Source organism: Bos grunniens, chromosome X (genome assembly GCF_055505025.1).
Source record: "Bos grunniens cultivar Pamir isolate PY7600 chromosome X, Bosgru_T2T1.0, whole genome shotgun sequence".
In the NCBI taxonomy this organism is placed as follows: Eukaryota; Metazoa; Chordata; class Mammalia; order Artiodactyla; family Bovidae; genus Bos; species Bos grunniens.
Window position 1 is genome coordinate 28,969,029 of NC_141194.1, and position 25,974 is coordinate 28,995,002.

General features: G+C 42.2%; 1 pseudogene across 1 annotated transcript in view; it reads left to right on the top strand.

Annotated features, from left to right (window-relative positions):
* Positions 1-25,933, top strand: part of LOC147340074 (melanoma-associated antigen B3-like) — a 53,674-nt pseudogene extending 27,741 nt beyond the window's left edge. The window contains exons 2-4 of the transcript XR_015159208.1: positions 22,434-22,515; positions 22,857-22,972; positions 23,891-25,933. The product of XR_015159208.1 is annotated as a melanoma-associated antigen B3-like (transcript). The remainder of the gene's footprint in view (positions 1-22,433; positions 22,516-22,856; positions 22,973-23,890) is intronic.
* The last annotated feature ends 41 nt before the right edge of the window (positions 25,934-25,974 follow it).

Below are 25,974 nucleotides of genomic sequence, written 5' to 3' on the forward strand. Positions count from 1 at the left end.
GCAGGGCTTTCAGACTAGGTTTATTCCTTAGTTTCTGAAGGCGAATGGCTTCAGGGACTTAAAGTCCTTCTGCTATTGGAGGGAGGCTGTATCAGCTGAGGAAGGGTACCCCGTTCCTAACAGGAGTCAACTGATGATACTGACCGACAGCAAAGGATCCCTCCCAGAAAGAAGGGGGCTACAGAGGGCACTGTCACTGTTGTCAGGCCTGAGACTGTGCCACTTAGGCCTGGTGACATAGTGAGTCCTACTCACTTCCTCCCAGAGGATCACATGGAGGTAAGGAACCTCATCCTGATCCAAGGGACCAGCCGAAGCTCAGCAGAAGAATGATTTCCATGTTGTGCCAGCAGAAGAATGATTTCCATGTTGTGCCAGAAGTCAAGGTAAGGACCCTGAATTCTTGAAAAGACCACTCGCCTCAAAACAGTTGGGGCAGAACATATTCCTTCCACTCCTGTTAGCCTCAGAAGACCATGGCCTGTGGTGGCCCTATGAGGCAAACTCCTCTTCTTCCTCAGGGATCAGGGAACTATTGGCCTGGGTGGAGAAGCTTTAAGGCAAGTCAGGGAATGTTTCCAGTTGGGGAATATTTCCAGGTTCTTTCCAAGACGGTGAGGACAGCAAAGAACGTGGGAACACAAATACCAGGATGGCCACACAGTATTTTCCCTACTCCCAGCCTAGAAGGCCTCAGGCAGATTTACCAGGCCAAGGGGCCCTTCAGCTCTGACTGAGGAGTAGCAGGAAAGTCAGGGTTTGGTCTGATGGTGGTGTTCCCATGTCTACAGAAGGGGCAGTCTTGGGCTTGGCTGAGAGTCAAATTTGGGACACCGATTTGGAACCCTGAGAGGAACCGTCTGTCATTCCCAAGGAGCTTGCCATAGCTTTCATTCTTGTGAGACTATGGGTAGGGGTGGCTAGATAAGGCCATTCTTATTTCCTCCTCCAGGTTCACAGGGAGGTATCGGGCTTACTATGAGGAGATAGGCCTCAGGTCAAGAAGGAGGGGATTCCCCAGGCCCCACCAGAAGTCAGATTGTGAAGCCCGTGTGGAGACTGAGGGGTCTACTCACCCCTGAATAGAGGGAACAAAGGAGAGCCATGCCCTCCCTTTTGATGTCAGTTCTAGAAAGCTCAGGAGAAGACTGTCAGGCAAGGCTCTCCCTCACTTCTTTATACCAGGCCTTCTTCTTGTTGAATTGTTAAGTCATGTCTGACTCTTTTGTGACTCCATGGACTGTAGGCCACCAGGCTCCTTTGTCCATGGGATATTCCAAGGAAGAATTCTAGGCTGGGTTGCCATTTCCTCCTCCAGGGTGTCTTCCTGACCCAGAGACTGAGTCTGCGTCTCCTGCAGCTCCTGTATCACAGGCAGATGCTTTCCTGCTGAGCCATCAGGGAAGCCCTATATCAGGCCTAAGGGAGGTGAGATCTTCGTTGGAAAGTATAGCCACCAGTCCTGAGAAGGTATGGGGTATGGTGCCTCCCAGGCACTGTGGCAGATGGTTTACAGTTACCACCACATGCCAGCAGTCCTTCCAGACAGGGCTTGTCAAACTCCCTTCACAGTTAAAGAGCCCGAGGCACTCTCAGAGAGTTTAATGATGTGACAAACTTTTCCATGGCTGTTTAAGTGACAGGGATGGCCATAGGCCCTTGATTTGAGTTGGTCTAAAGCTCACCCTCTCACTCCTGGAAGCCTCCTCTGACCTTGTGCTCTTAATTCCCTTTTTATTCTCATTACTGTGAAATGTATGAAGCATTAAGAGGGACTCTCAGGTCCAAGTATTATATTGTAATACATAGCCAGAGCAATAATAATAATAATGCCAAACTAAATGTGACATTGAAGAGAGGAAAAAAGAGATATTTAAGTGAGTAGATCTGATGTTAAGTGGTTTTACCACAACAATCATTTGAAAATTTGATTGTCTTGCTCCCTCTCCAGGACAGAGTAAGATGATTAAGTGCAAGCATTTAGAGAACTCTTTTATAATGTTAGTGAGAATGTCAATGTGTGCAACCATTGTGGAAAACAGTATTGAGGTTCCTCAAAAAATTAAAAATTGAATTACCATATGATTCAGCAAGCCCACTTCTGGGTTTTAATCCAAAGAAATTAAAATTAGACTCTCCAAGAGATACTTTCATTCCCATATTCATTGTAGCATTATTCACATTAACCGATACAGGGAAGCAGCCCAAGTGTCCGTTGATGTATCAATGGATAGATATATGATATATACATATCATGGAGTGTTGTGTGTGTGTGTGCATCCTCAGTCACTCAGTTGTGTCTGATTCTTTGTGACCCCATGGACTGCAGCTCACAAGGCTTCCCTGCCCTTCACTGTCTCCAAGAGTTTTCTCAGACTCATGTCCATTGAGTCAGTGATGCCATCCAACCATCTTTCCTTCTGCTGCCCCCTTCTCCTCCTGCCCTCAATCTTTCATTCCTAGCGTCAGGGTCTTTTCCAATGAGTCCGCTCTTCGCATCAAGTGGCCGGAGTATTGGAGTCAGATTCAGCATCAGTCCTTCCAATAAATATTCAGGGTTGATTTCCTTTAGGATGGACTGGCTTTATCTCCTTGCTGTCCAAGAGACTCGCAAAAGTCTTCTCTAAGACCACAGTTTGAAAGCATCAGTTCTTCAGCACTCAGTCTTCTTTATGGTCCAACTCTCACATCCATACATGACTACTGGGAAAACCATAGCTTTGACTATAGGGACCTTTGTCGGCAAACGGATGTCTTCATTTTTTAATACACTGTCTCGCTTTGGAGCCTTAGGAAAATGCAGAACCTTCAGCGAGAGGTCATTTCAAGGGAGGTTGCCTGGTGGGTAGAGAGACAGTGGGAATGGTGAGCACAGCCAGATCCTCAGATGGAGGGCCTCAGAGAATCCACAGTCTCCTGGACTGGTGACCTTTACCCTGGGTTGAGGGAGCCAGAGACCTCTCCTTAAGGACCTACTCGATTATTTTATCTTGTGTGTAATTGGGCAAATTCTAGGCAAGTTCTAAATTTCTTGTTGGTACTTTAATACGTGGAAATACTCGTTATTTAGATGAACGGGTATCTGGGAGGGAAGATACTGGTCAATGACAAAAATTCTAAGAACTCTTGAGTTGTTTCCAACTGGGAAAGATTCTACCTCAAGCACATTCTATGTCACATCCTCTGGTGTGAATGTTACATGATTGTCCTTGCTAGGCAACATTTAGTTCACTGTGATTTTCTTTGTCTTGGAGTTTGGGTAATGTGCTAGAGTCAGGGGCCTAGTGAAACAGCATGTGAAAAAATTGACCAGCTTAAACTGGTTTGACCTACTAATTGAAGACTAGCCAATTAGCGTCCAAGTTAGAAATTCCCGTGACCCCTTAGACTGCACCCAGGCTCCTGGATTGAAGAGAGATTTGATACCTTGCCTCCTTCATTAGTTGGCCTTGCAGTAAAGCTCTTTTCTCTAAAGTTCTTGCCATAAGTATTGGCTTCTGTGCACATCTGTCAGTGAACCCATGTTCAGTGAGTTAGAACAGCCCAGTTGAGATTTAGGACTTGTGACCATCTTTCTGAGGTACGGTAGCCCCTGGCAGACTGTGGGTTCTCAGCACCCACCCTGAATGGCCACCTCGATTGAGTTTTGTCTAGAGAGTCACCTTCCGGGTTCCTGCTTTCTCACCATGGCACACCAGGATCCTCGGGATACTTTTACTTTTAAGAAAAGAAACAGCTCCTAGAGCAGACATCTTTGGGGTGAGTAAACTCATTATAATGTCCTGGTAGCTAAATGTGCTAAATGTAGTTAAAATGTGTCTGTGGTCTAATAATCTCATCAGGACTGTGGGTTAGACAGGATGAGATGGTTGGATCGCATCACCAACTCAGTGGACATGAATTTGAGCAAATCCCAGAAGATAGTGAAGGACAGGCAAGCCTGGCATGCTGCAGTCCATAGGGTGGCACAGAGTCAGACATGAGAGAGCAACTGAGGAACGACAACAACACTGTGGGTTAAAGTCCCACCTAGGGGATTTTTTTCTGTATGGTTAGAATCCAAGGCAACAACTGTGGGTTAGAGACCCACCCCAAGAGGACAATGCAAAAGATTAAATCTGCTGAGGTACTCAAAGGATTGGTTTAGAGTTCTGAACATTGAGATAAGGTCTCAGGCCTTTTGATTTGCTTGCCTATGTTGTCTATGTCTGACTGTTATATGTGTTGGGATTGCCTAATAGGCGTTGGCTATTGGATCACTGTGGCAAAACTTTATGAAATCTTATATGAGTGAGGGTTCTCTGAATCAGGAGATAAAACACCTTGCTCTTGGACTAGAAACCTTGCTTTATGGAGGTGACGGTTTTTCACCCATGCCTTAGGTGATTGCCCAGAGGTATTGTTACAGATGTATATTCCTTTCAAAAAAAAGAAAAATTATTGGAGATTGTTGATTTAGAGTCTTTTGTTTCAGGTGCATGGCAAAGTGATTCAGTTATACTTACATTCAATCTTTTCCAGATTCTTTTCCCATATAGGCTATTACAGAATATTGAATATAGGAGGTCTTGTTCAGTTATCTATTTTCTATATTGGTTGTGTGTGTATGTTCATCTTAAGCTTCTAATGTATCCCTCCGCACAAAGTTCTCCTTTGGTAACCATCAGTCTGTTTTCAAACTGTGTGAGTCTGTTTCTGTTTTGTAAATAAGTCCATTTGTGTCATTTAAAAAAATTCGATTGTACCTATGAGCAATATACTACGGTATTTGTCTTTGTCTGACTTAGTCTGACAATCTCTAGGTCCATCCATGTTGCTGAAAATGGCATTCTTTCATTCTTTTCTATGGCTGAGTATTCTTCCATTGTATTTATGTATCACATCTTTTTCATCTGTTGATGGACCTGTAGGTTGTTTCCATGTCTTGTCTATTGTAAACAGTGCTGCAAGGAATATGGGGGTGCTTGTTCCTATTCAAATTATGGTTTTTGTTAGATGCATGCCCAGATAGTCTATTTTTGAAAATTTACTGGAGTACAGTTGTTTTACAATGTTGTGTTAGTTTCAGGTGTATAGCAAAGTGATTCAGTTATACATATATATACATTCATTAATTTTCAGTTTCTTTTCTCATATAGGTAGTCACAGAATATTAGAGTTTCCTGTGCTATGCAGGAGGTCCTTATTGATTATCTATTTTATACATAATGGTGTGTGTAAATTCATCCCAAGCTCCTGTTTTATGCCTCCCTCACTATACTTCCCCTTTAGTAACTGTAAGATTGTTTTCAATATCTATAACTCTTTCTGTTTTGTAAATAAGTACATTTTATCACTTTTTAAAATTAGATTACACATATGAGGGATATATTTGTCTTTGTCTGACTTACTTCACTTAGTATGACAATCCCTAGATCCATCCATGTTGCTGGGAATGGCATTCTTTCATTCTTTTTTTATGGCTAAGTAATATTCCTTTGTATTTCTGGACCACATATTTATCTCTTCCTCTGTTGATGGACATTTAGGTTGCTTTCATGTCTTGGATATTGTAAATAATGCTGCAGTGAACATTGGGGTGCTCGTACATTTTTTCAAATTATAATTTTCTCTGGATATATTCCCAGGAAGGGAATTGCTAGATATTATGGTAATATTATTTTTCTGTTTTATTTTATTAGAGTATACTTGATTTACAATGTTGTATTAGTTTCAGGTGTATAATAAAGTGATTCAGTTATAGATACATATATATTCATTCATTTTTAAATTCAGGTTACTACAGAATATTGAGTAGTGTTCCCTGTGCTATACAGCAGGTTGTTTTTGGTTATCACTGTTATACATAGTAATTGTGTATGTGGGCTTCCCAGGTAGTGCAGAGGTAAAGAATCCACTGTCAATGGTGGAGACACAAGAGAAGTGGGTTCAATCCCTGGGTCGGGAAGATCCCCTAGAGCGGGAAATGGCAACTCACTCCAGTATTCTGGCCTGGAAAATTTCATGGACAGAAGATCCTGTTGGACTACAGTCCATGGAATCAAAAAGAATCAGACACGACAGTTGTGTATGTTTATCTCAAGCTCCTAATGTATCCCTCCCCCAACATTTCTCCAGTGGTAACCATAAGCTTGTTTTCGATATCCAGAAGTCTGTTTCTCTTTTGTAAATAAGTTTATTTGTGTCATTTTTAAAAAAATTAGATTCTACACATAAGTGATATCATATGATATTTGTCTTTCTCTTACTTTACTTAGTATGACATTCCGTAGGTCCATCCATGTTGCTGCTGCTGCTGCTAAGTCACTTCAGTCGTGTCTGACTCTGTGCGACCCCATAGACGGCAGCCCACCAGGTTCCCCCATTCCTGGGATTCTCCAGGCAAGAACACTGGAGTAGGTTGTCATTTCTTTCTCCAATGCAGGAAAGTGAAAAGTCAAAGTGAAGTCACTCAGTCGTGTCTGACTCTTCTCGACCCCATGGACTGCAGCCTACCAGGCTCCTCCATCCATGGGATTTTCCAGGCAAGAGTACTGGAGTGGGGTGCCATTGCCTTCTCTGCCATGTTGCTGCACATGGCATTATTTAATTCATTTTTATGAGTGAGTAGTATTTCACTTTATATATGTACCACATCTGCTTTATTTTTTCCTCTGTTGATGGACATTTGGGTTACTTCCATACCTTGGCTAATATAAATAGTGGTGCAATGAAGATTGAAGTGCATATACATTTATGAATCATGGTTTTCTCTGGATATGTGCCTGTAATGGAATTGCTGGATCATATGGTAACTCTATTTTTAGTTTTTTCAAGAAACTTCCATAATATTCTCCATAGTGACTGTATCAATTTTCATTCCCACTAACCGTGCAAGAGAGTTCCCTTTTTTTCACACTCTCTCCATCATGTATTGTTTGCAGATTTGGGGATGATGACGATTCTGGCTGATGTGAGGTGATACCTCATTGCAGTTTTGATTTGCATTTATCTGATAATTAGTGATGTTGAGGATCTTTTCATGTGCTCTTTGGATATCAGTATGTCTTCTTTGAAGGTGTCTTTATTTATATCCTCTGCCAATTTTTGTTTGGATTGTTTATTTGACATAGAGTGTATGAGCCTTTTATATATTTTGGAGATTAATCCCTTGTTGTTTGCTTTATTTGCAAATATTTCCTCTCATTCTGTGAATTGTCTTTTTCTTTATGGTTTCTTTTGCTCTATGGAAGCTTTTAACTTTAATTAGATGTCACCCATTTATTTTTGTTTTTATTTTCATTACTCTAGGAGGTGAATCAGAAACCATATTGCTAAAAAAAAAAGTAGTGCTGGAGAGAACAAGATGGCAGAGGAGTAGGTGGACATGGAGTATATCTCTCTCCACAGATACATCAGGAATACACCTTCAGACACAGAAATGCATGCAGAACACCAGCTGAGAGCAGATAGGAGTACCTGACCAGTGGAAAAGAATATATAGACCCATGCAAAACTTGGTAGGACAAAGAAACTAGAAGGAAAAACAGGAGTGTTAGTAGGACAGGACCTCCTTTTGGTGGGTAGGGGAACTGAAGCAGGGGTCTGATACCCAAGTCAGGACAATTGTCTGAGTCAGAGGAGAAACAGTTAAGGCTGAGAGTGAAACAGCTGATCTGTGGCAGCCTAAATGAATGAGAATCAGACAGTCCTTGTAGCAGCCATATATACCCCGGACAGGGTCATAGATCCCCTGGAAGGTGCAGCAGCTGGGAGCTTAGGGATTGTGGAGCAATCTCAGGACGAGGGCTGCTGTTGACCATAGGGAGATGGATCAAGGGGATGTGAGGGAGGAAACTGTGGTGGGAAATGCCTGTGGAGGTAAGCCAGGTAGCCATGGAAGCAAGGCGATACTGCTGAGTCATGTGTAGGAGGTGGACCCATCACCATAGCCTCTCTCCCCTCACATGCCGGCATTGGCACCTGAACAGTAGAGAGGCTGGTACATAAAACACTTGATGCTCTGAACTACAGAATAGGACCCCACCCAGGGTGCTCCTTGAAGTGACTGATGCCCTGAACAACAGACAAGGACCCCAGGCAATGGCGCCCTCTTAAGTGCCTGAACGGGCGGAGCTATGGAGAAAGACTGGCCAAAGAGTCCTTGTGATAGCCAGCTACAAGAGACTCGAAAAAAGACTGATAGGGCCATAATTGCTGCGGCAGAGGCAGTCCGTGTCCCAGCACACTTGGCACCGCCAGGGTCCCTGCAAACCAAGCAGCTGCACCACCTTCACGCTCAAATCTCACTGGGGCAGAGCTGCCACAGGCCAAAAAAATCTTGCGTCTGCGTGCAGAATGGCTTTGGTAGTGTCAGACTCTTGTAACCCTGTAGACTGTGGCGTGCCAGGCTTCTCTGTCAGGGAGGGGGGCTCTCCAGGCAAGGACACTGGAGTGTATTGGCCAATACTGGTTGCCATACCCCTCTAGAGCACTATATTTCCTGCTGCCCTAGCCACCAACTCCCCTGAGTACCTGGTGCTGCCAGAACCCCTGCGACCCAAGCAGCTGTACCACCTCCACACCTGGCCTTCGCAGGGGCAAACCCAAGTCCTGTAGGGCAGCCTAAGGAGTAAACCCCAGTGGATGACTCGCATGCAGAGGTGGAAATAAAACCACAATTGTAACCCGGGGGCAGTGTGACTAAGGAAGAAGACCCAAAACCCTCCCACCAGCTGTACAAGCTGCAGATGAAATCCACACAATCAACTAGGCAGACTCTGTGTCTATGAAATATATAGAAGGTCATTGAGAGCTCCCACAAAAGAAAATGCACTAGTTCTGGTAGCTGTGGACATTGGAGGCAAGAACACAGAGTAGTAGGACCAGATTAGAATCTGAGCTGCCCCCACAGTAGGTCCAGAGACCAGCACAGTGTTGGAGGGCATCCTAGGGAGGTGAGGTGAACTGTGGCTCCCAGCGAGGGAAAGGACTCTGACAGCAGTGACTCAAGAAAACATTCATTATTCTTATTTTTTGACTTATTCTGTAGATTCTTTTGGATTTTTTTCTTCTTCTTCCCCCCCCCCCCCCGCGCCCCCCCACTGTTGTAGTTGTCGATTTTAGTGGCACAATGAAATCTAAATGAGGTTTTGAGCTTTTTTTTTTTTCTTTTCACAGTCACATTTTTTATTGTTGTTATAAACCCCTGCCTCTACATTGGGCCTTTGTGGTTATGGGGAGTTTTCCTTATTTTTTTTTCTTTTCTCTCTTTTTAATTTTAATTTTTACTTTTTTAAACCTATTATTTTTTCTAAATTTATTTCTTTGTTTGTTTTCCTACTGTTCTTTCCCCCTTGCAGTTAATCTTTAATGTATATACATCTTCTTTATCTACCTCTATTTAACTTTGCATATCTATTCTTTCTTTCTTTCCTTTCAACGTATGTTAATTTTATTTTCATTGCTTTAATTCCCCAGTTGGCACTTTGCTTTAGTTTTGTTTTCCAGTTGTGCTTTAGTTAGTTTTGTTCTGCTAGACATATTTTTGGTTTCCTTTGTTTGCCAGGTCAATCTACTGTACTTTATTTTCATTAGACTGTTTTGATTTTGCTTATGGGTATATATGTATTTATGGATATTCAGTCAAACTTTTTATTGTTATAAACCTCTGCATCTACATTGGGCTTTTGTAGTTCTGTGGAGTTTTCCCTTTTTTTCCTTTTTTCTTTCTTCTTCCATTTTTTTCTTTTCTCTTTTTTTATACTTTTAATTTTTAAAAACCTATTATATTTTTCTACATTTATTCCATTGTTTGCTTTTCCTACTGTTATTTTCCCCTTGCAGTTGATTTTTATATAAACCTTCTTCTTCCTCCTCTGTTTAACTTTGCATATCTATTCTTTCTTTCTTTTCTTTCTTTCCTCTCAAAATATTTGTTAGTTTTGTTTTCAGCACTTTATTCCCCACTTGGCACCTTGCTTTAGTTTTGCTTTCCACTTTGTGCTTTAGTTACTTCTGTTATTAACTGGTAAATATAATTTTTGATTTCCTATGTTCACCAGATCAAATACATCCTACTTTATTTTTGTTGGAATGTTTTGACTTTGCTCATGGGTGTATATATGTATATTCCATTATTTTAATTATTCTTTTCCTGATTTTCTAACAACCATTTGTCTGGGGTTCATCTTTGGTTTCTTGTTTTGGGGTATTTCTTTTAATCTCACTAAATGCTATAACAAACCACTTGTGGAATCTTCGTTTCTGACCAAAGATCAAGCCCTGAGCCTTTGGAGTGGGAACACTGACTCCAAGACCCTAGACTACCAGAGAACTAACCCTTGGGAGTATCAAATACTGAGAACTCAGACAAAGAAAAACGCATGAAGACCCAGCATCACCCAACCACCAGTAGCACCCTGAGCAGGATGCCTCATCTAAAGAACAAACAAAACAAATACAAACCCAATCATCAGCAGACAGGATTAACAACCTCACTCAGCCTTGCCCATCAGAGGAAAAACTAACAAACAAACAAAAAACAAAATCTCACCCTAAATAAAGATTACACAAACCACTGGACCAACCTTAGGAGGGAGGGCAGAAACCAAAAGGAAGAAAGAATTCAACCTTAGAAGCCTGGGAAAAGGAGACCTCAAACACAATAAGTTAAAAAAAAAAAAAGGCAGATAAATACTACACAAATGAAGGAACAAACTAGAAACTCAGAAGTCCAAATAAATGAAGAGGAAATAGTCAAACTACCTGAAAAAGAATTCAGAATAATGAGAGTACAGATGATCAAAAACCTTGAAAACAAAATGCAGAAAATGCAACAGTCAATTAACAAAGACCTAGAAGAATTAAAGAAAAAAAATACAGAGACAAACAGCACAATTACTAAGTAAAAGATAATCTAGAAGGAAACAAGAGCAGAATATCTGAAGCAGAAGAACGAATCAGTGAGCTGGAAGACAAAATGGTGGAAATAACTTCGGAAGAGCAGAATAAAGTAAAAGAATGAAAGGAACTGAGGATAGTCTCAGAGACCTCTGGGACAATATCAAACACACCAATTATAGGGGTGTCAGAAGAAGAAGAGAGAAAGAAAGAGTATGAGAAGATTTTTCAAGAGATTATATTTGAAAATTTCCCCAGCATGGAAAAGGAAATAGTCAATGAAGTCCAAGAGGCACAGAGAGTCCCATACAGGATAAACTCAAGGAGAAACATGACAAGACACATACTAATCAAACTAATAAAGACTAAACACAAAGAATATTAAAAGCACCAAAGGAGAAGCAACAAGTAACATACAAGGGAAACCTCATTTTCTTAACAGCTGATCTTTCAGGAGAAACTCTGCAGGCCAGAAGGGAATGGCAAGATATATTTAAAGTACTGAAAGGAAAGATCTACAACCAAGATTACTGTACCTGGCAAGGATCTCATTCAAAATTGATGGAGAAATAAAAAGCTTTTCAGACAAGCAAAAGTTAAGAAAATTCAGTACCACCAAACCAGATTTACATCAAATGTTAAAAGGACTTATATAGTCAAGAAATACAGCAGAAGAAAAAGATCTACAAAATCACACCCAAACAATTAAGAAAATGGCAATAGGAGCACATATATCAATAATTACTTTAAATATAAATGGATTAAAGGCTCCAACCAAAAGACACAGACTGGCTGAATGGATACAAAAACAAGACCCATATATATGCTGTCTACAAGAAACCCACTTCAGACCTAAAGACACATATAGACTGAAAGTGAGAAAATGGAAAAGTATATTCCGTGCCAGCTGGAAGCAAAAGAAAGCTGGAGTAGCAATCCTCATATCAGACAAAATAGACCTTAAAATAAACATTACAAGAGATAAGAAAGGACACTACATAATGATCAAGGGATCAATCCAAGAGGAAGACATAACAATTGTAAATATCTCTGCACCCAACATAGGAGCACCACAATACATAAGACAAACACTAACAGACATAAAAGGAGAAATTGACAGTAACACAATAATAGTAGGAGACTTTAACACCCCACTCACACCAATGGACAGATTATCAACAGAAAATTAATAAGGAAGCACAAGTCTTAAATGATAAATTCAATGAGATGGATCTCATTGACATTGTCAGGACATTCCATCCAAATGCAGAAGAATACACCTTCTTCTCAAGTGCACATGGAACATTCTCCAGGATAGCCCACATCGTGGGTCACAAATCAAACCTCAGTAAATTTAAGAAAACTGAAATCATATCAGGCATCTTCTTTGACCACAATGCTGTGAGACTTGATATCAATTACAAGAAAAAAACTGTAAGAAACACAAACATATGGAGATTAAACAACACGTTTCTAAATATCCAACAGGTTACTAAAGAAAGCAAAAGAGAAATCAAAAAATTTCAAGAAACAAATGACAATGAAAACACAACAACTCAAAACCTATGGGATGCAGCAAAAGCAGTTCTAAGAGGGAAGTTTATAGCAATACAATCCTACATCGAGAAACAAGAAAAACATCAAATAGACAACCAAACTTTACACCTAAAACAACTGGAAAAAGAAGAACAAAACCCCCCAAAACTTAGTAGAAGGAAAGAAATCATAAAGATAAAGCAGAAATAAAAAGAAAGAAACAATAGTAAAGATTAGTAAAACTAAAAGCTGATTATTTGAGAATATAAACAAAATTGACAAACCTTTAGCCAGACTCATGAAGAACAAGAGAGAGAAGAACCAAATCAACAAAATTAGTCATGAAAAAGGCGATGTTACAACACACAATGCAGAAATACAAAGGATTATAAGAGACTATTATGAACAACTATATGGCAATAACAGAGAAGGCAATGGCACCCCACTCCAGTACTCTTGCCTGGAAAATCCCATGGATGGAGGAGCCTGGTAGGCTGTAGTCCATGGGGTCGCTAAGAGTCGGACACAACTGAGCAACTTCCCTTTCACTTTTCACTTTCATGCATTGGAGAAGGAAATGGCAACCCACTCCAGTATTCTTGCCTGGAGAATCCCAGGGACAGGGGAGCCTGGTGGGCTTCCATCTTTGGTGTCGCACAGAGTCGGACACAACTGAAGGGACTTAGCAGCAGCAGTAGCAGCATATGGCAATAAAATGAATAACCTGGAAGAAATGGACAGATTCTTAGATAAGTTCAATATTCCAAGACTGAACCAGGAAGAAATAGAATTTATGTAATTTACAATTACACTGCTTGTAATTGCAAGCAGTGACATTGAAGCTGTGATCAAAAATCTCCCAAAAAACAAAAGCCCAGGAGCAGATGGATTCACAGGAGAATTCTATCAAACATTTAGAGAAGAGCCTATCCTTCCAAAACTCTTTCAAAAACTTGCAGAGGGAGGAATGCTTCCAAACTCATTCTACTAGGCCACCATCACCCTGATACCAAGACCAGACAAAGACAACACAAAAAAAGAAAACTGCAGGCCAATATCACTGATGAACATAGATCCAAAAATCCAGAACAAAATTTTAGCAAACAGGATTCAGCAACACATCAAAAAACTCATACAGCATGATCAAGTTGGGTTTATTCCAGGAATGCAAGGATTCTTCAATATATGCAAATCAATCAATGTGACACACCATATTAACAAATTGAAAGATAAAAACCATATGATAATCTCAATAGATGCAGAAAAAGCCTCTGACAAAATTCAGCACCCATTTATAATTAAAACTCTTCAAAAAATGGACATAGAAGGAACCTACCTCAACATAGTAAAGGCCATATATGATAAGCCTACAGTAAACATTATTCTCAATGGTAAAAAACTAAAAGCATTCCCTGTAAGATCAGGAACAAGACAAGGGTGTCTATTTTCACCACTGTTATTCAACTTAGTTCTGGAAGTCCTAGCTGCAGCAATCAGAGAAGAAAAAGAAATAAAAGGAATCCAGATCAGAAACTAAGAAGTAAAGCTCTCACTGTTTGCATGATACTGTACATAGAAAAACCTAAAGATAGTATCAGAAAATTACTAGTACTAATCAGTGAATTTAGCAAAGTTTCAGGATACAAAATCAATACACAGAAATCACTTTCATTTCTATATACTAGCAATAAAAATCAGAGAGAGAAATGAAGTAATCAATCCCATTCACCATTGCAACAAAAAAAGTTAAATATCTAGGAATAAACTTACCTAATGAGACAAAAGAACTGTATGCAGAAAATTATAAGAGTGATGAAAGAAATCAAAGATGACATAAACAGATGGACAGATATTCCATGTTCCTGGGTAGGAAGAATCAATATTATGAAAATGACGATACTACCAAATGCAATCTACAGATTCAATGTGATCCCAATCAATTCGCCAATGGCATTTTTCACAGAACTAGAACAAAACATTTCACAATTCATATGGAAACACAAAAGACCCTGACTAGCCAAAGCAGTCTTGAGAATGAAGAATGGAGCTGGAGGAATCAACCTTCCTGACTTCAAATTATACTACAAAGCTACAATCATCAAGACAGTATGGTACTGGCAAAAAAAAAAACCACAAATATACACCAATGGAACAAAATAGAAAGCCCAGAAATAAACCCATGCACCTATGGGTACCTTATTGTTGACAAAGAAGGCAAGAATATACAATGGAGCAAAGAGAGTCTCTTCAATAAATGGTGCTGGGAAAACTGGACAGCTATGTATAAAAGAATGAAATTAGAACACTTCCTAACACCATACACAAAGATAAACTCAAAATGGATTGAAGACCTAAACGTCAGACCAGAAACTATAAAACTCTTAGAGGAAAACATAGGCAGAACACTCAAAGACATAAATCAAAGCAAGATCCTCTATGACCCACCTCCTACAGTAATGGAAATAAAAACAAAAGTAAATAAGTGGGACCTGATTAAAGTTAAAAGCTTTTGCACAACAAAGGAAACTATAAGCAAGGTGAAAAGACAACCTTCAGAAAAGGAGAAAATAAAAGCAAATGTAACAACTGACAAAGGATTAATTTCCAAAATATACAAGCAGCTCCAAATAGGGAAAGGAGTATGTCAAGGCTGTATATTGTCACCCTGCTTATTTAATTTATATGCAGAGCACCTCATGAGAAATGCTGGGCTAGATGAAGCACAAGCTGGAATCAAGATTGCTGAGAGTAATATCAATAATCTCATATGTAGTTGACACCACCCTTATGACAGAAAGTAAAGAAGTAAAGAGCCCCTTGATGAAAGTGAAAGAGGAGAGTGAAAAATTTGGCTTAAAACTCAACATTCAGAAAACTAAGATCATGGAATCTGGTCCCATCACTTTATGGCAGCTAGATGGGGAAACAGTAGAAACAGTCACAGACTTTATTTTCGGGGGGCTCCAAAATCACTGAGGATGGTGACTTCAGCCACGAAATTAAAAGATGCTTGCTCCTTGGAAGAAAAGTTATGACCAACCTGCTGTTGCTGCTGCTGCTGCTGCTGCTAAGTCGCTTCAGTCGTGTCCGACTCTGCAACCCCATAGACGGCAGCCCACCAGGCTGCCCCGTCCCTGGGATTCTCCAGGCAAGTACACTGGAGTGGGTTGCCATTTCCTTCTCCAATGCATGAAAGTGAAAAGTGAAAGTGAAGCCATGCAGTCGTGTCCGATTCTTTGTGACACCATGGACTGCAGCCTACCAGGCTCCTCCGTCCATGGGATTTTTCCAGGCAAGAGTACTGGAGTGGGGTGCCATTGTCAGCATATTAAAAAGCAGAGACATTACTTTGTCAACAAAGGTCCATCTAGTCAAAGCTATGTTTTTTCCAGTAGTCATGTATGGATGTGAGAGTTGAACTATAAAGAAAGCTGAGCGATGAAAAATGGATGCTTTTGGACTGTGGTATTGGAGAAGACTCTTGAGAGTCCCTTGGACTGCAAGGAGATCCAACCAGCCCATCCTCAAGGAAATCAGTCCTGAATATTCATTGGAAGGACTGATGCTGAAGCCGAAACTCCAATACTTTGGCCCCCTGATGCAAAGAGCTGACTCACTTGAAAAGACCCTGATGCTGGGAAAGCTTGAGGGCAGGAGGAGAAGGGGACAACAGAGGATGAAATGGCTGGATGGCATCACCGACTCAATGGACATGAGTTTGAGTAAGCTCCAGGAGTTGGCGATGAATAGGGGGGCCTGGCGTGCTGCAGTCCATGGGTCGCAAAGAGTCAGATACAACTGAGTGACTGGACTGAACTGAACTGAACAAGCAGCTCATACAACTCAATGCCAGGAAAACAAGCAACCCAATCAAAAAGTGGCAAATAGAGCTAAACAGACATTTCTCCAAAGAAGACATACAGATCGCTAATAAACACCTGAAAAGATGCTAAACATCGCTCATTATTAGAGAAATGCAAATCAAAACCACAATTAGATATCTTCTCACACCAGTCAGAATGGCCATCATCAAAGTCTACAAACAATAAATGCTGGAGAGGGTGTGGAGAAAAGGGAATGTACCTGCACTGTTGGTAGGAATGTAAATTGATACAGCCACTATGGAAGATGATATGAAGATTCCTTGAAAAACTAGGAATAAAACCACCATATGACCCAGAAATGCCACTCCTTGGCATATACCCTGAGGAAACCAAAATTGAAAAAGATACATGTATCCCATTGTTCATTGCAGCACTATTTACAATAGCTAGAACATGGAAGCAACCTAGATGTCCGTCAACAGATGAATGGATAAGAAAAGTAGTGGTACATATACACGATGGAATATTACTCAGCCATAAAAAGGAACGCATTTGAGTCAGTTCTGATGAGGTGGATGAACCTAGAACCTATTATACAGAATGAAGTGAGTCAGAAAGAGAAAGATAAATATCATATTCTAATGCACATATATGGAATCTAGAAAAATGGCATGGAAGAATTTATTTACAGGGCAGCAATGGAGAAACAGACATAGAGAATAGACTTATGGACATGGGTAGACGGGAGGGGAGGGTGAGATGTATGGAAAGTGCAACATGGAAATTTATATTACCATATGCAAAATAGACAGCCAATGAGAATTTGCTGCATGGCTCAGGAAACTCAACAGGGGCTCTGTATCAACCTAGAGGGGTGGAATGGGGAATGAGATAGGAGGGAGGTTCAAAAGGGAGGGGATATATGTATACCTATGGCTGATTCATGTTGATGTTTGACAGAAAACAACAAAATTCTGTAAAGAATTTATCCTTCAATAAAAATAATTTTTAAAAAGTACTTCTGTAACTTGTCAAAGAGTGTTCTGCCTAGGTTCTCCTCTGAGAGTTTTATAGTGTCTGACCTTACATTTTGATCTTTGATCCATTCTGAGTTTATTTTTGTGTATGGTGTTAGAGATTATTCTAATTTGATTCTTTTCCATGTAGCTGTCCAGTTTCCAGAGCGCCACTTATTGAAGAGACTTTCTTTTTTGGTTTGCTAGTATTTTATTCAATATTTTTGAATTTATGTTCTTCAGTGATACTGGCCTGTCATTTTCTTTGTGTGTGTGTTTCTCTGCCTGGTTTTGCTATCAGGGTGATGGTGGCCTCATAGAATGACCTTTGGAGTGTTCCTTCCTCTGCAATTTTTTGGAAGAGTTTGAGATGGACAGGCATTAACTCTTCTCTAACTGTTTGATAGATTCACCTGTGAAACCGTCTGGTCCTGGGCTTTTTATTGGAAAATTTTAAATCACTGTTTTACAGTACTTGTCATTGGTCTCTTCACATTCTCTGTTTCTTCCTTGTTCAATCTTGGAAGGTTGTACCTCTAAGAATCTGTCCATTTCCTCTAGGTTCTCCATTTTATTTGCATATAGTTGTTTGTAGTAGTCTCCTATGATCCTTTGAATTTCACACAAGTGTATTCTTAATGAAACCAGCCCTGATTACCTTGTGGTGTGACCATAAAGGTAAAATGAGGGAATGTAATGCAGGAAAATTCTCCCCCCACAGAAGAACATACCATGAGCCCGTGTTAGAGGAATTTTATACAATTGGACACATTCTGGTGTTTCCTCACTAAAAAGTCTAGTCCTCTTTTGTATCAGCCAGAATAGCAGGGAGTTAGAATTGAATTGCTTTTGTGTGTGTGTGTGTGTGTGTGTGTGTGATGTTAAAAATCAAATGTTACCAGGAGAAATAGCCATTGGTTGTGGTGCTAAAGGCCATGGGCTACATAGAGGACTTGCGGTGAATGTATTCCCCCTGGAAATTGCCCAGACATCTAGATTCGCATGTCTGTAGTCTCTGCTGGAGGGGTAAAATGATTTGGTCATCTACCAGAAAGATTAAACCTCAGCATGCTCAGAAAGGAAGTGCAGAAATCAGTGTTTTAACATGTGTTCTCCTGAGTTGCCCTCTGAAAGTCAGCTCTGCCTGAGTCTAAGACAGCTTCCTCTTTCACTTTCTTCTATGTGATGCAATAACTCTTTCACCCTCCTCCTCACTAGGTAAGATTTTCAAGGTGGAGAGTGAGACAGAGCCTGACATTCCATGGGCCTGTCTTCAGTAGACAAGCTCGTCCTCAGCACATGGTGGGGTGGAAATATTAGGAGCCTCTGACCAAATGGGCTCCAGTCATGGAACTGGACAAATTCCTTAGAAGTTGGGTAGCACGTGTGACTCTCAAGCTATGGTATGACAGCCACCTCTAAAGGAAAACTTTTCAGGGTTCTTTAAGTGAACCCTCAAATCCAAATTGGTCACCTTGAGACTGTCCATTCTTCTCAGTGGCTTTCCAGGGAATTCATACAGCCAACTCTTCCCAGAAACCAAACTAGGAGATGGAATTGGGTCCTAACTTAAGGAGAGATGCCTCTAGTTTGCCCCTTTTTCTTCTTAAAGTAACAAAGTGCTCTGAGCCAAGATAGATAAGTCCTGATGGCTTTCCTACAACTCCCATGAATGCAAGGGTTTTCCAGGGGAAGCCGACATTTCTGTGTCATCCGGAGACCTCAATTTCCTAATAAGAGTGCTGGTTGATGTTGGCTGCAATCCATGAAGGCTGGCAAGAGGCAGCAAGCATTGGTTAAAGACAGTTGGTCCAGGCTCTCTGCTGGTCAAGATGTAAACTATTTTGAGCACTAGAGTGGAAGAAATCAGTCAGTCAACTGCAGAGCTCAGTTAGGACTGATGAGTGGCCAGGAAGAGCCAAGACAGCTGACCTAATAGTAATAAATTCCATCCAGGCACTAAAACTCCAAATTTAAAGCAATAGCCTATAAAGAGACATGTGAAGGAAGCAAAGCCTCTGATAATCACCTTTCTTAAATACCAATTAATCCAACCTTGTCAATGCTTATGTAACATTCCAGTCCTGTTGGTACAAAAATCTTGGACCTGGGATTATCACTTTTTACACAATTTGAGAACCATCAACCAAATTGAGGATGATTTCCCACAAGCTTCAAGAATGTACAAAGAGAAATGGGGGGATTGAAACATAAAACACTGAGCAGTTTAAAGTGATTTTGCCTTCTTAAAACTGGTTGCTGATTAATCAAACCTTGAGTTATTTTTAGAGGCAGCACTGTGCATGTGCAAAAAGGAGCCTATGTTTCCAGGATGACTGCAGAACCAAGAGGGTTCAGTCTGTGGAACTCTCAGAGTAGGAATGTTGCCAGGGGAGAACTGTATGAAGTCCTTCAATAAGGAAAATCTGGCTTCTAGCAACATGAATAGCTTACATGAACTAATTCAAGACTAGCCAAATAGTTTCCAAGTTTGCAGTTCCCCTAAACCCTTTCATTTTACCCCAGTTTCTGGGTTGAGGAGACAGATTTGAGAGCCCTGCCTCATGTCTTCTTGCCACTCCACCTTGAAATAAAGTTTGTCTCTCAAAAGCCCATTCCATAGTATTGGCTTCTATGTGCATCAGGCAGTGAGCCCTTGCTGGGGAACACTAGTGACTGATAGGCCTGGAATTAGATCCCTCTCTGAATTCCTCTAGATCTGACGCTGTTATACTCCTCTTGGCCTAAAGCAGAACTTGTGTTCCTTAACACTCGAAAGTATCTTGGGATAAAAGTAAGGACTCTGGATATATTCCAATACACTTCATCAGGCACAAAGCCTTGAAGGCTACCTCAGGAAATGACAGCAATAAGGAGGAGAAATAGATGATAGTGACAATAAGATCGTCTTTCTATGCAGTTTCAGAGAACTTCAATCAATAGAGCAGAAAACTATATTGGACTGCTCCTTTCCTTTAGAAATGTGCGCATATCTCAGATATGGGGGGTTGGGTTCTAGATCACTGAAATAAAGTGAATATTTCCATAAAGTAAATCATAGGAATTTGGGGGATTCCCAGTGCTTATAAAAGTTGTTAATCCTATTGTACACTTACTAGAAGATGTCTAAAAAATGTACATAGCTTAATTTAAAATTAGAATACAACTACAATAGTAACAGAGACCTGGTCAGAGCACCATAAGGAATAAAATATGGGAAGATTTTTAAATATTTCACAAATTTACAAAATGTGGCCCAGGGACCCCAAGTGAACACACGATTTTGGGGAAATGATGCCATAGTTATGTTCAATGCACAGTTACTGTAAACTTTCAGTTTGTAATGAAACACAATATATGTGAAGCATGGTTAAGTGAAGTACAATTTTTTAAAGGTATGCCTATAAATCAATTAAAACAATTCACATAAGAGACTGACTCTGGCTAAGTTTTTTTTTTTCTTTTAATTGGAGATTAGTTACTTTACAATATTGTGGTTTTTTGCCATATATTGACATGAATAAGCCACAGGTGTACATGTGTCCCCCCATCCTAAATCCCGCACCCTCCAGAAACAGAGAGATCAACATTTTTCTCTGGGAGCGTACCCCATCCTGCCCCCTGCCTTCTGTGACATTTTCCCCATCTCATATGAAGTCTGGAACATGAAACTCTAAGGTTTGCTTTAGGGACACTGCTCAAGATTTTGCAGGGATGTGGTGTTCCCCAGGAACCTATTATTCCAAGAGATAGACAAAATGAAGGCCCACATGAGTGAGGACTGGAGGGACAACCACCCTAAAATATAGGTCATTCAGAGACCTGCCCAAACTTGTTCTCAAACCTAGAACATGCAGACAGGATACTTGTAATTCCCTATTACAAGTCTTAGAGTTCTCTGTGAGGTCAAAGTCTCAGTCTAAGAAGAATGGCCTCAGTTCAGTAGAGGGAGAATCTCAGGTTGGAGGGTCAGGTCCCAGGACTGGCCAGGACCATGGTGAGGTCCCTGAGTGAAGAAAGAAGTATCACTAGACCCACAAATGAGGAGGCTTTACACACCCCTGCCCCTATTCCTAACCCCAGAGGCTCCAGGCAGAGTTATAAGGATGAGAAGCCTCTTCATTTCTGTCTGGTCTCAGTGAGGGGAGGGCTTTTTCTCTCAGGATCAAACCTCAGTTCTGCAGAGGAGGGCGTCTTGGCCATCACCACAGTGAAGGTGAGGCCCATCGGTGCTAATGAGAGGGTCTCTCCCACCAAGGAGGAAGGCTCACAGAGTGGCACTGCCACTGTCAAGGAGAGATGCTCAGAGACACGTCCTGACTCCCCACTAAGGATTTGGGGAGGCTAAGGCTTTGTTTGGGGGCAGGAGGACTCAAGTCCATAGAGTAAGGGGACTCAGGCTCTGACAGATGGTACAGGGAGGACCCTAGGGGATGACCCAGGGACCACTTAACACTGAACGATGGAGTCCCCACAAAGCCCTGCCCCTGCCATCATCCCTCAGAGATCCCACACAGGGTAGCCATCACCAGAATTGGCTCCCCCCAACTTCCGTGCTGGTGGCAATGAGCTCTGATTGTTGTTCAGGGTGTTCGTTTAAACGAGAGTGGATTCCCAGGACTGATCTGAAGGCAAGGTGAGGACCTGAATGTGGACTCATGGGACCGTTGCTCCTCCTGTAACAAAGCGAAACCCACCAAGTCTCACCTCTATGGTCGGCAGGGGATGGTTCCTACAACACTGTTAGGCTGAATTATCAGTAAATCTTGGTCTAAGAGATTGTGTAACATCAAAGAGATTACTTGATTCTATAATAGAAACCTAGGCCCCAACTCCAGCCATGGGGAGGGGTCCGAGTGCTAACTCAGCACTGGCAATAAAGATGGTGACACAAAGCAGCACCCATGCACTCAATTCCCTGACTTCTCCTCTGCTGAACTCTAGGAGGTGAAGCTATGTTTGGAGGCTTGTGGACAGAGTTCTGGTAAGGGAGGAGTGTCAGACTCTAATAGACATGAAGATGGAGACTCCGAATGAGGACCATAGGACACGCTCCACGGCTTTCCCCACGCCACCCCCCGCGTGCCCCTGTCCCCCTGTGCCCCTGCGTCCCTGAGCTATCTGACACCCTGTGCATCATGGCCAGAAATGAGTCATCCTGACTTCCGTTTTACAGTTTCCTGGAAGTAAGGACTTCTATCCGGCAATCAGGCCTCTGGCGGCAGAAGGTGGATTCCCAGCACTGGTCCAGAGTCGAGGTGAAAACTGAGTTGGGACTGAGGCAGGGGCCACTCAGCCCATAACCAAGAGGGCCGCACTAAGTTTCACTGCTGCTGTGAGCCCTGGGAAGCTCCGGCAGAGCCATCAAACTGAGTTCTGCCTGGGCAAGTCTCAGGGATGGGAGGGCTTTGGTCAGAAGTAGCCCCTGCTTGCAGATGGAGGATACCTCTGTCCTAACTGCAGTGAATTGAGAACCCTAAGTACTGACTGGGGGGCCTTCCCCGTTTAAGGGTGGTATCACAAAGCAGAGTGCCTATATATCTAGGGGGCTCCAGTGAAGGGTAGTCATGTATATCTTATCCTGACTTTGCCCCTCCAGGAACTCGGGGAATTCAGGACTTTGCTCTGAGGCTGAATGACCCAGGTTATTGGTGGGAGGAGTCCTGAGTTCTACCCAGACTGGAACGAGGTCTAAAGTGAACACCAAGTCTAAGTGTAAGTTGTCATAGATTTTGGCTCTTTTCCAAATGGAAACCTAGCGTATCTATCTGTGAAGCTGAGTGAGTCTTCTCACTTTTGTCTGGAGAGTTCAGAGATGTGAGGATGTTGGAATATGTGAATGGCCTCAATTCTGCCAAGGGAGGAGGCCCAGGGCTTCAGAGGAGTCAGCATGAGGGCCCTGAAAGAACAATGTTGATCGCTCTCACCCTAGAACAGGGAAAACAATACAGAGCACCATCCCCCACCCCCACCCACCGCACAGCACTGACAAGCCCAGGCATGGAAGTCAGGTGTATGTGAACTCTCCTTCTTTCTGATGGTATGGGATTGGTGAGAGCCTTTGTCTGAGAGGAGGTACACCAGGGCAGCAGACACCGGTGTCCCAGGCTCTACCTAGAGCCAAGGAAAGACCCTGAAAGGGGACGGAAAACCCCAGTGAGCCCAGGACAGAGTTCCCTAGAGCTGACTGCTGTGGGTGCCCTCTGCCAGGGACACTGGGCTGAGGTACCTCTTCACTTCTTCAGGTATCACAGGAAGATGAGGACCAGGCTTTGGGGTATAAGCTTAGAGCCGCACAGAGGAGGGGCCCCTGCATCTGCCAAAAGTTGATACGATTGTCCTGAATATGAACCGAGAGGACCCCCACCCTCCAGAATGGAGGGGGTTATCCTCAAGGACTGGCCCACTGCTCCTCAGCCCCAGGAAGCAGGCGGCAGGGCTGGCAGGCTGCAGCCTGAGTCTCAATTATTTTGACAGAGTTTTCAAGAGGACAGGGTGATCAGATCAGGAGTCCTCTGGGTTTGTAGAGCAGTGCCCACATGGAAACCTGCAGAGTGGGCCTTCTTAAAGGCCGAGTGGTGCCTCCCTGCCGTGGGCACTCACAACCTCTCATCCTCTCTCCTCTCTGCCCAGATCACGTGCTGTTCTACCTGCACTCCTGCCTGTTGTCCTGACCACAGTCACCATGCCTCGGGGTAAGAAGGCTAAGCTCCACACCTGTGAGAAACACCGCCAGGCTCAGCATGGCACCTAGGATCTGAGGGGTGCTCAGGTCACTGCCACCATGATGGAAGCACTCTCATCTTCCTCCAATCCTGGTCCTGGGGTTGATGCTAAGGGAAAGTCCGGTGCTAGGTTTTGTAACCATCTCAAGAGTCCTCAGGGGGCCCTGGCCACCACCACTGTACCTGTAGGTGTTTCTCCCACAAGATCATCCAAAAGAGCCCTTGGGAAAATTCGGAAAAAGCGAAATTCCTCTCAACCCCCTCTCTCCAATGTGCGGTCTGGAAAACACTCACTAACCAGGCAGACAGGTCTGTTGGTGCAGTTCCTGTTACACATGTGTAAGATGAAAAAGTCCATTAAGAAAGCAAATATGCTGAAGATCATCGATAAAAAGTACCAAAATTGATTCCTCAGGATCCTCAAAAGTGCTTCTGACAGGATGGAGGTGGTATTTGGTATTGACGTGAAGAAAGACAACACTGCCAAGCATTCTGATGTCCTTGTCAGCAAGATGAATCTCCCCCACAATGGGATCCTGCACCATGGCAGGGGTTTTTCCAAGACCGGTCTCCTGATGAATCTCCTGGATGTGATCTTCATGAAGGGCAACTGCACCACAGAGGAAGACATCTGGGATTTCCTGGGTAAGATGAATATCTATGCTGGGAAGAGGCACTTCATATTTGGGGAGCCCAAGAAGCTCATCACCCAAGATTTGGTGCAGCTGAAGTATTTGGAATATCAGCAAGTGCCCGGCAGTGATCCAGCATGCTATGAGCTCCTGTGGGGTCTGAGAGCACACGCTGAAGCAAGCAAGATGAGAGTCCTGGAGTTCCTGGCCAGGATTAACCACTTGGATTCCAGTGCCTTCCACTTTGGGTATGAAGAGGCTTTGAAAGATGAGGAAGAGAGGGCCCAAGCTAGCGGATGTCCCAGTGTTCCCCCAGCAGTTCCTTCCACACCTAGTGAAGCTGAGGCAAATTCTGCACTTTGAGGCTCAAGAGAGTAGTCAGTGTTCCAAGTAGTATAGGACTGGACGTCACCGAGGATTCATAGTGTAAAATACCTTGGTGTTCCTGTTCTGTATGGGGAATTTAGAAAGAAACTTGTGTTTTTAAGTTCTCTACTTTTCTAATGCTGCTCCTAAATGAAAGCTTACCTAGCTTATAATCTAAGTGTATGAATAACATCAGTCACACTTTTATTGGTCTTAAGGATAAGAGTTTTTCTGTTGTGTAAAGCAAATGGGGAAGCTTCCATCTTATTTAGTAAGCCAGTTCAAGACAAAATGGCATTGCAATATGTTATTTCCTTGAAAATATGAAAAAGTTAAGCAGTAAAATATGTGGGATCAAGAAACATAGGAAAAGTAAGATGGTATTTGGATTCCTCATGCCTTGTACTCTGTGTTTTACAAAATTATAAACAACAGTATACACTTGGTTAATTCAAAATGTAGAATTAAATTCTAATAATTTCAACCTCATGCTCACAGGCTCATTTATTCCCTAAACATGAACTGAGCCTCTGCTCATAGTAGGCTCCATGCTAGTACTTGGAGAGCTGAGAAAAAGATCTAGCCACTGACCATAAAATTACAGAGGCGAGAAGCAGCTGTCATGCAAAGGAAACGGTGACATGACAGCAGTCAAATGTGAATTCCCTGATGCAAGGGAGTGGTGGGCCTTGGGAAAATAGAAGTCCTTAAGTGGGAAGTAATTAAAAGTTGTGTGCATGGCGGGCTGGATGAGGCTGTGGCAATCGTGACCAGGGACCAGGTTCTCACATGGTGGGCTGCATAGTTTAAAAACAAAGCCTGGGATGGGAAACTGCCCTTAACAGTTACAGGCACACTTCACTCTGTTGCACGTTGCTTTATTGTATTTCACAGGTACTGCTTTCTTTTCTTTGTTCTTTTTCTTTACCAAATTAAATGTTTGTGTTAGTCAACCTTGCTTCCAGCAAGTCTTTTGGCTCCATGTTTCCAACAT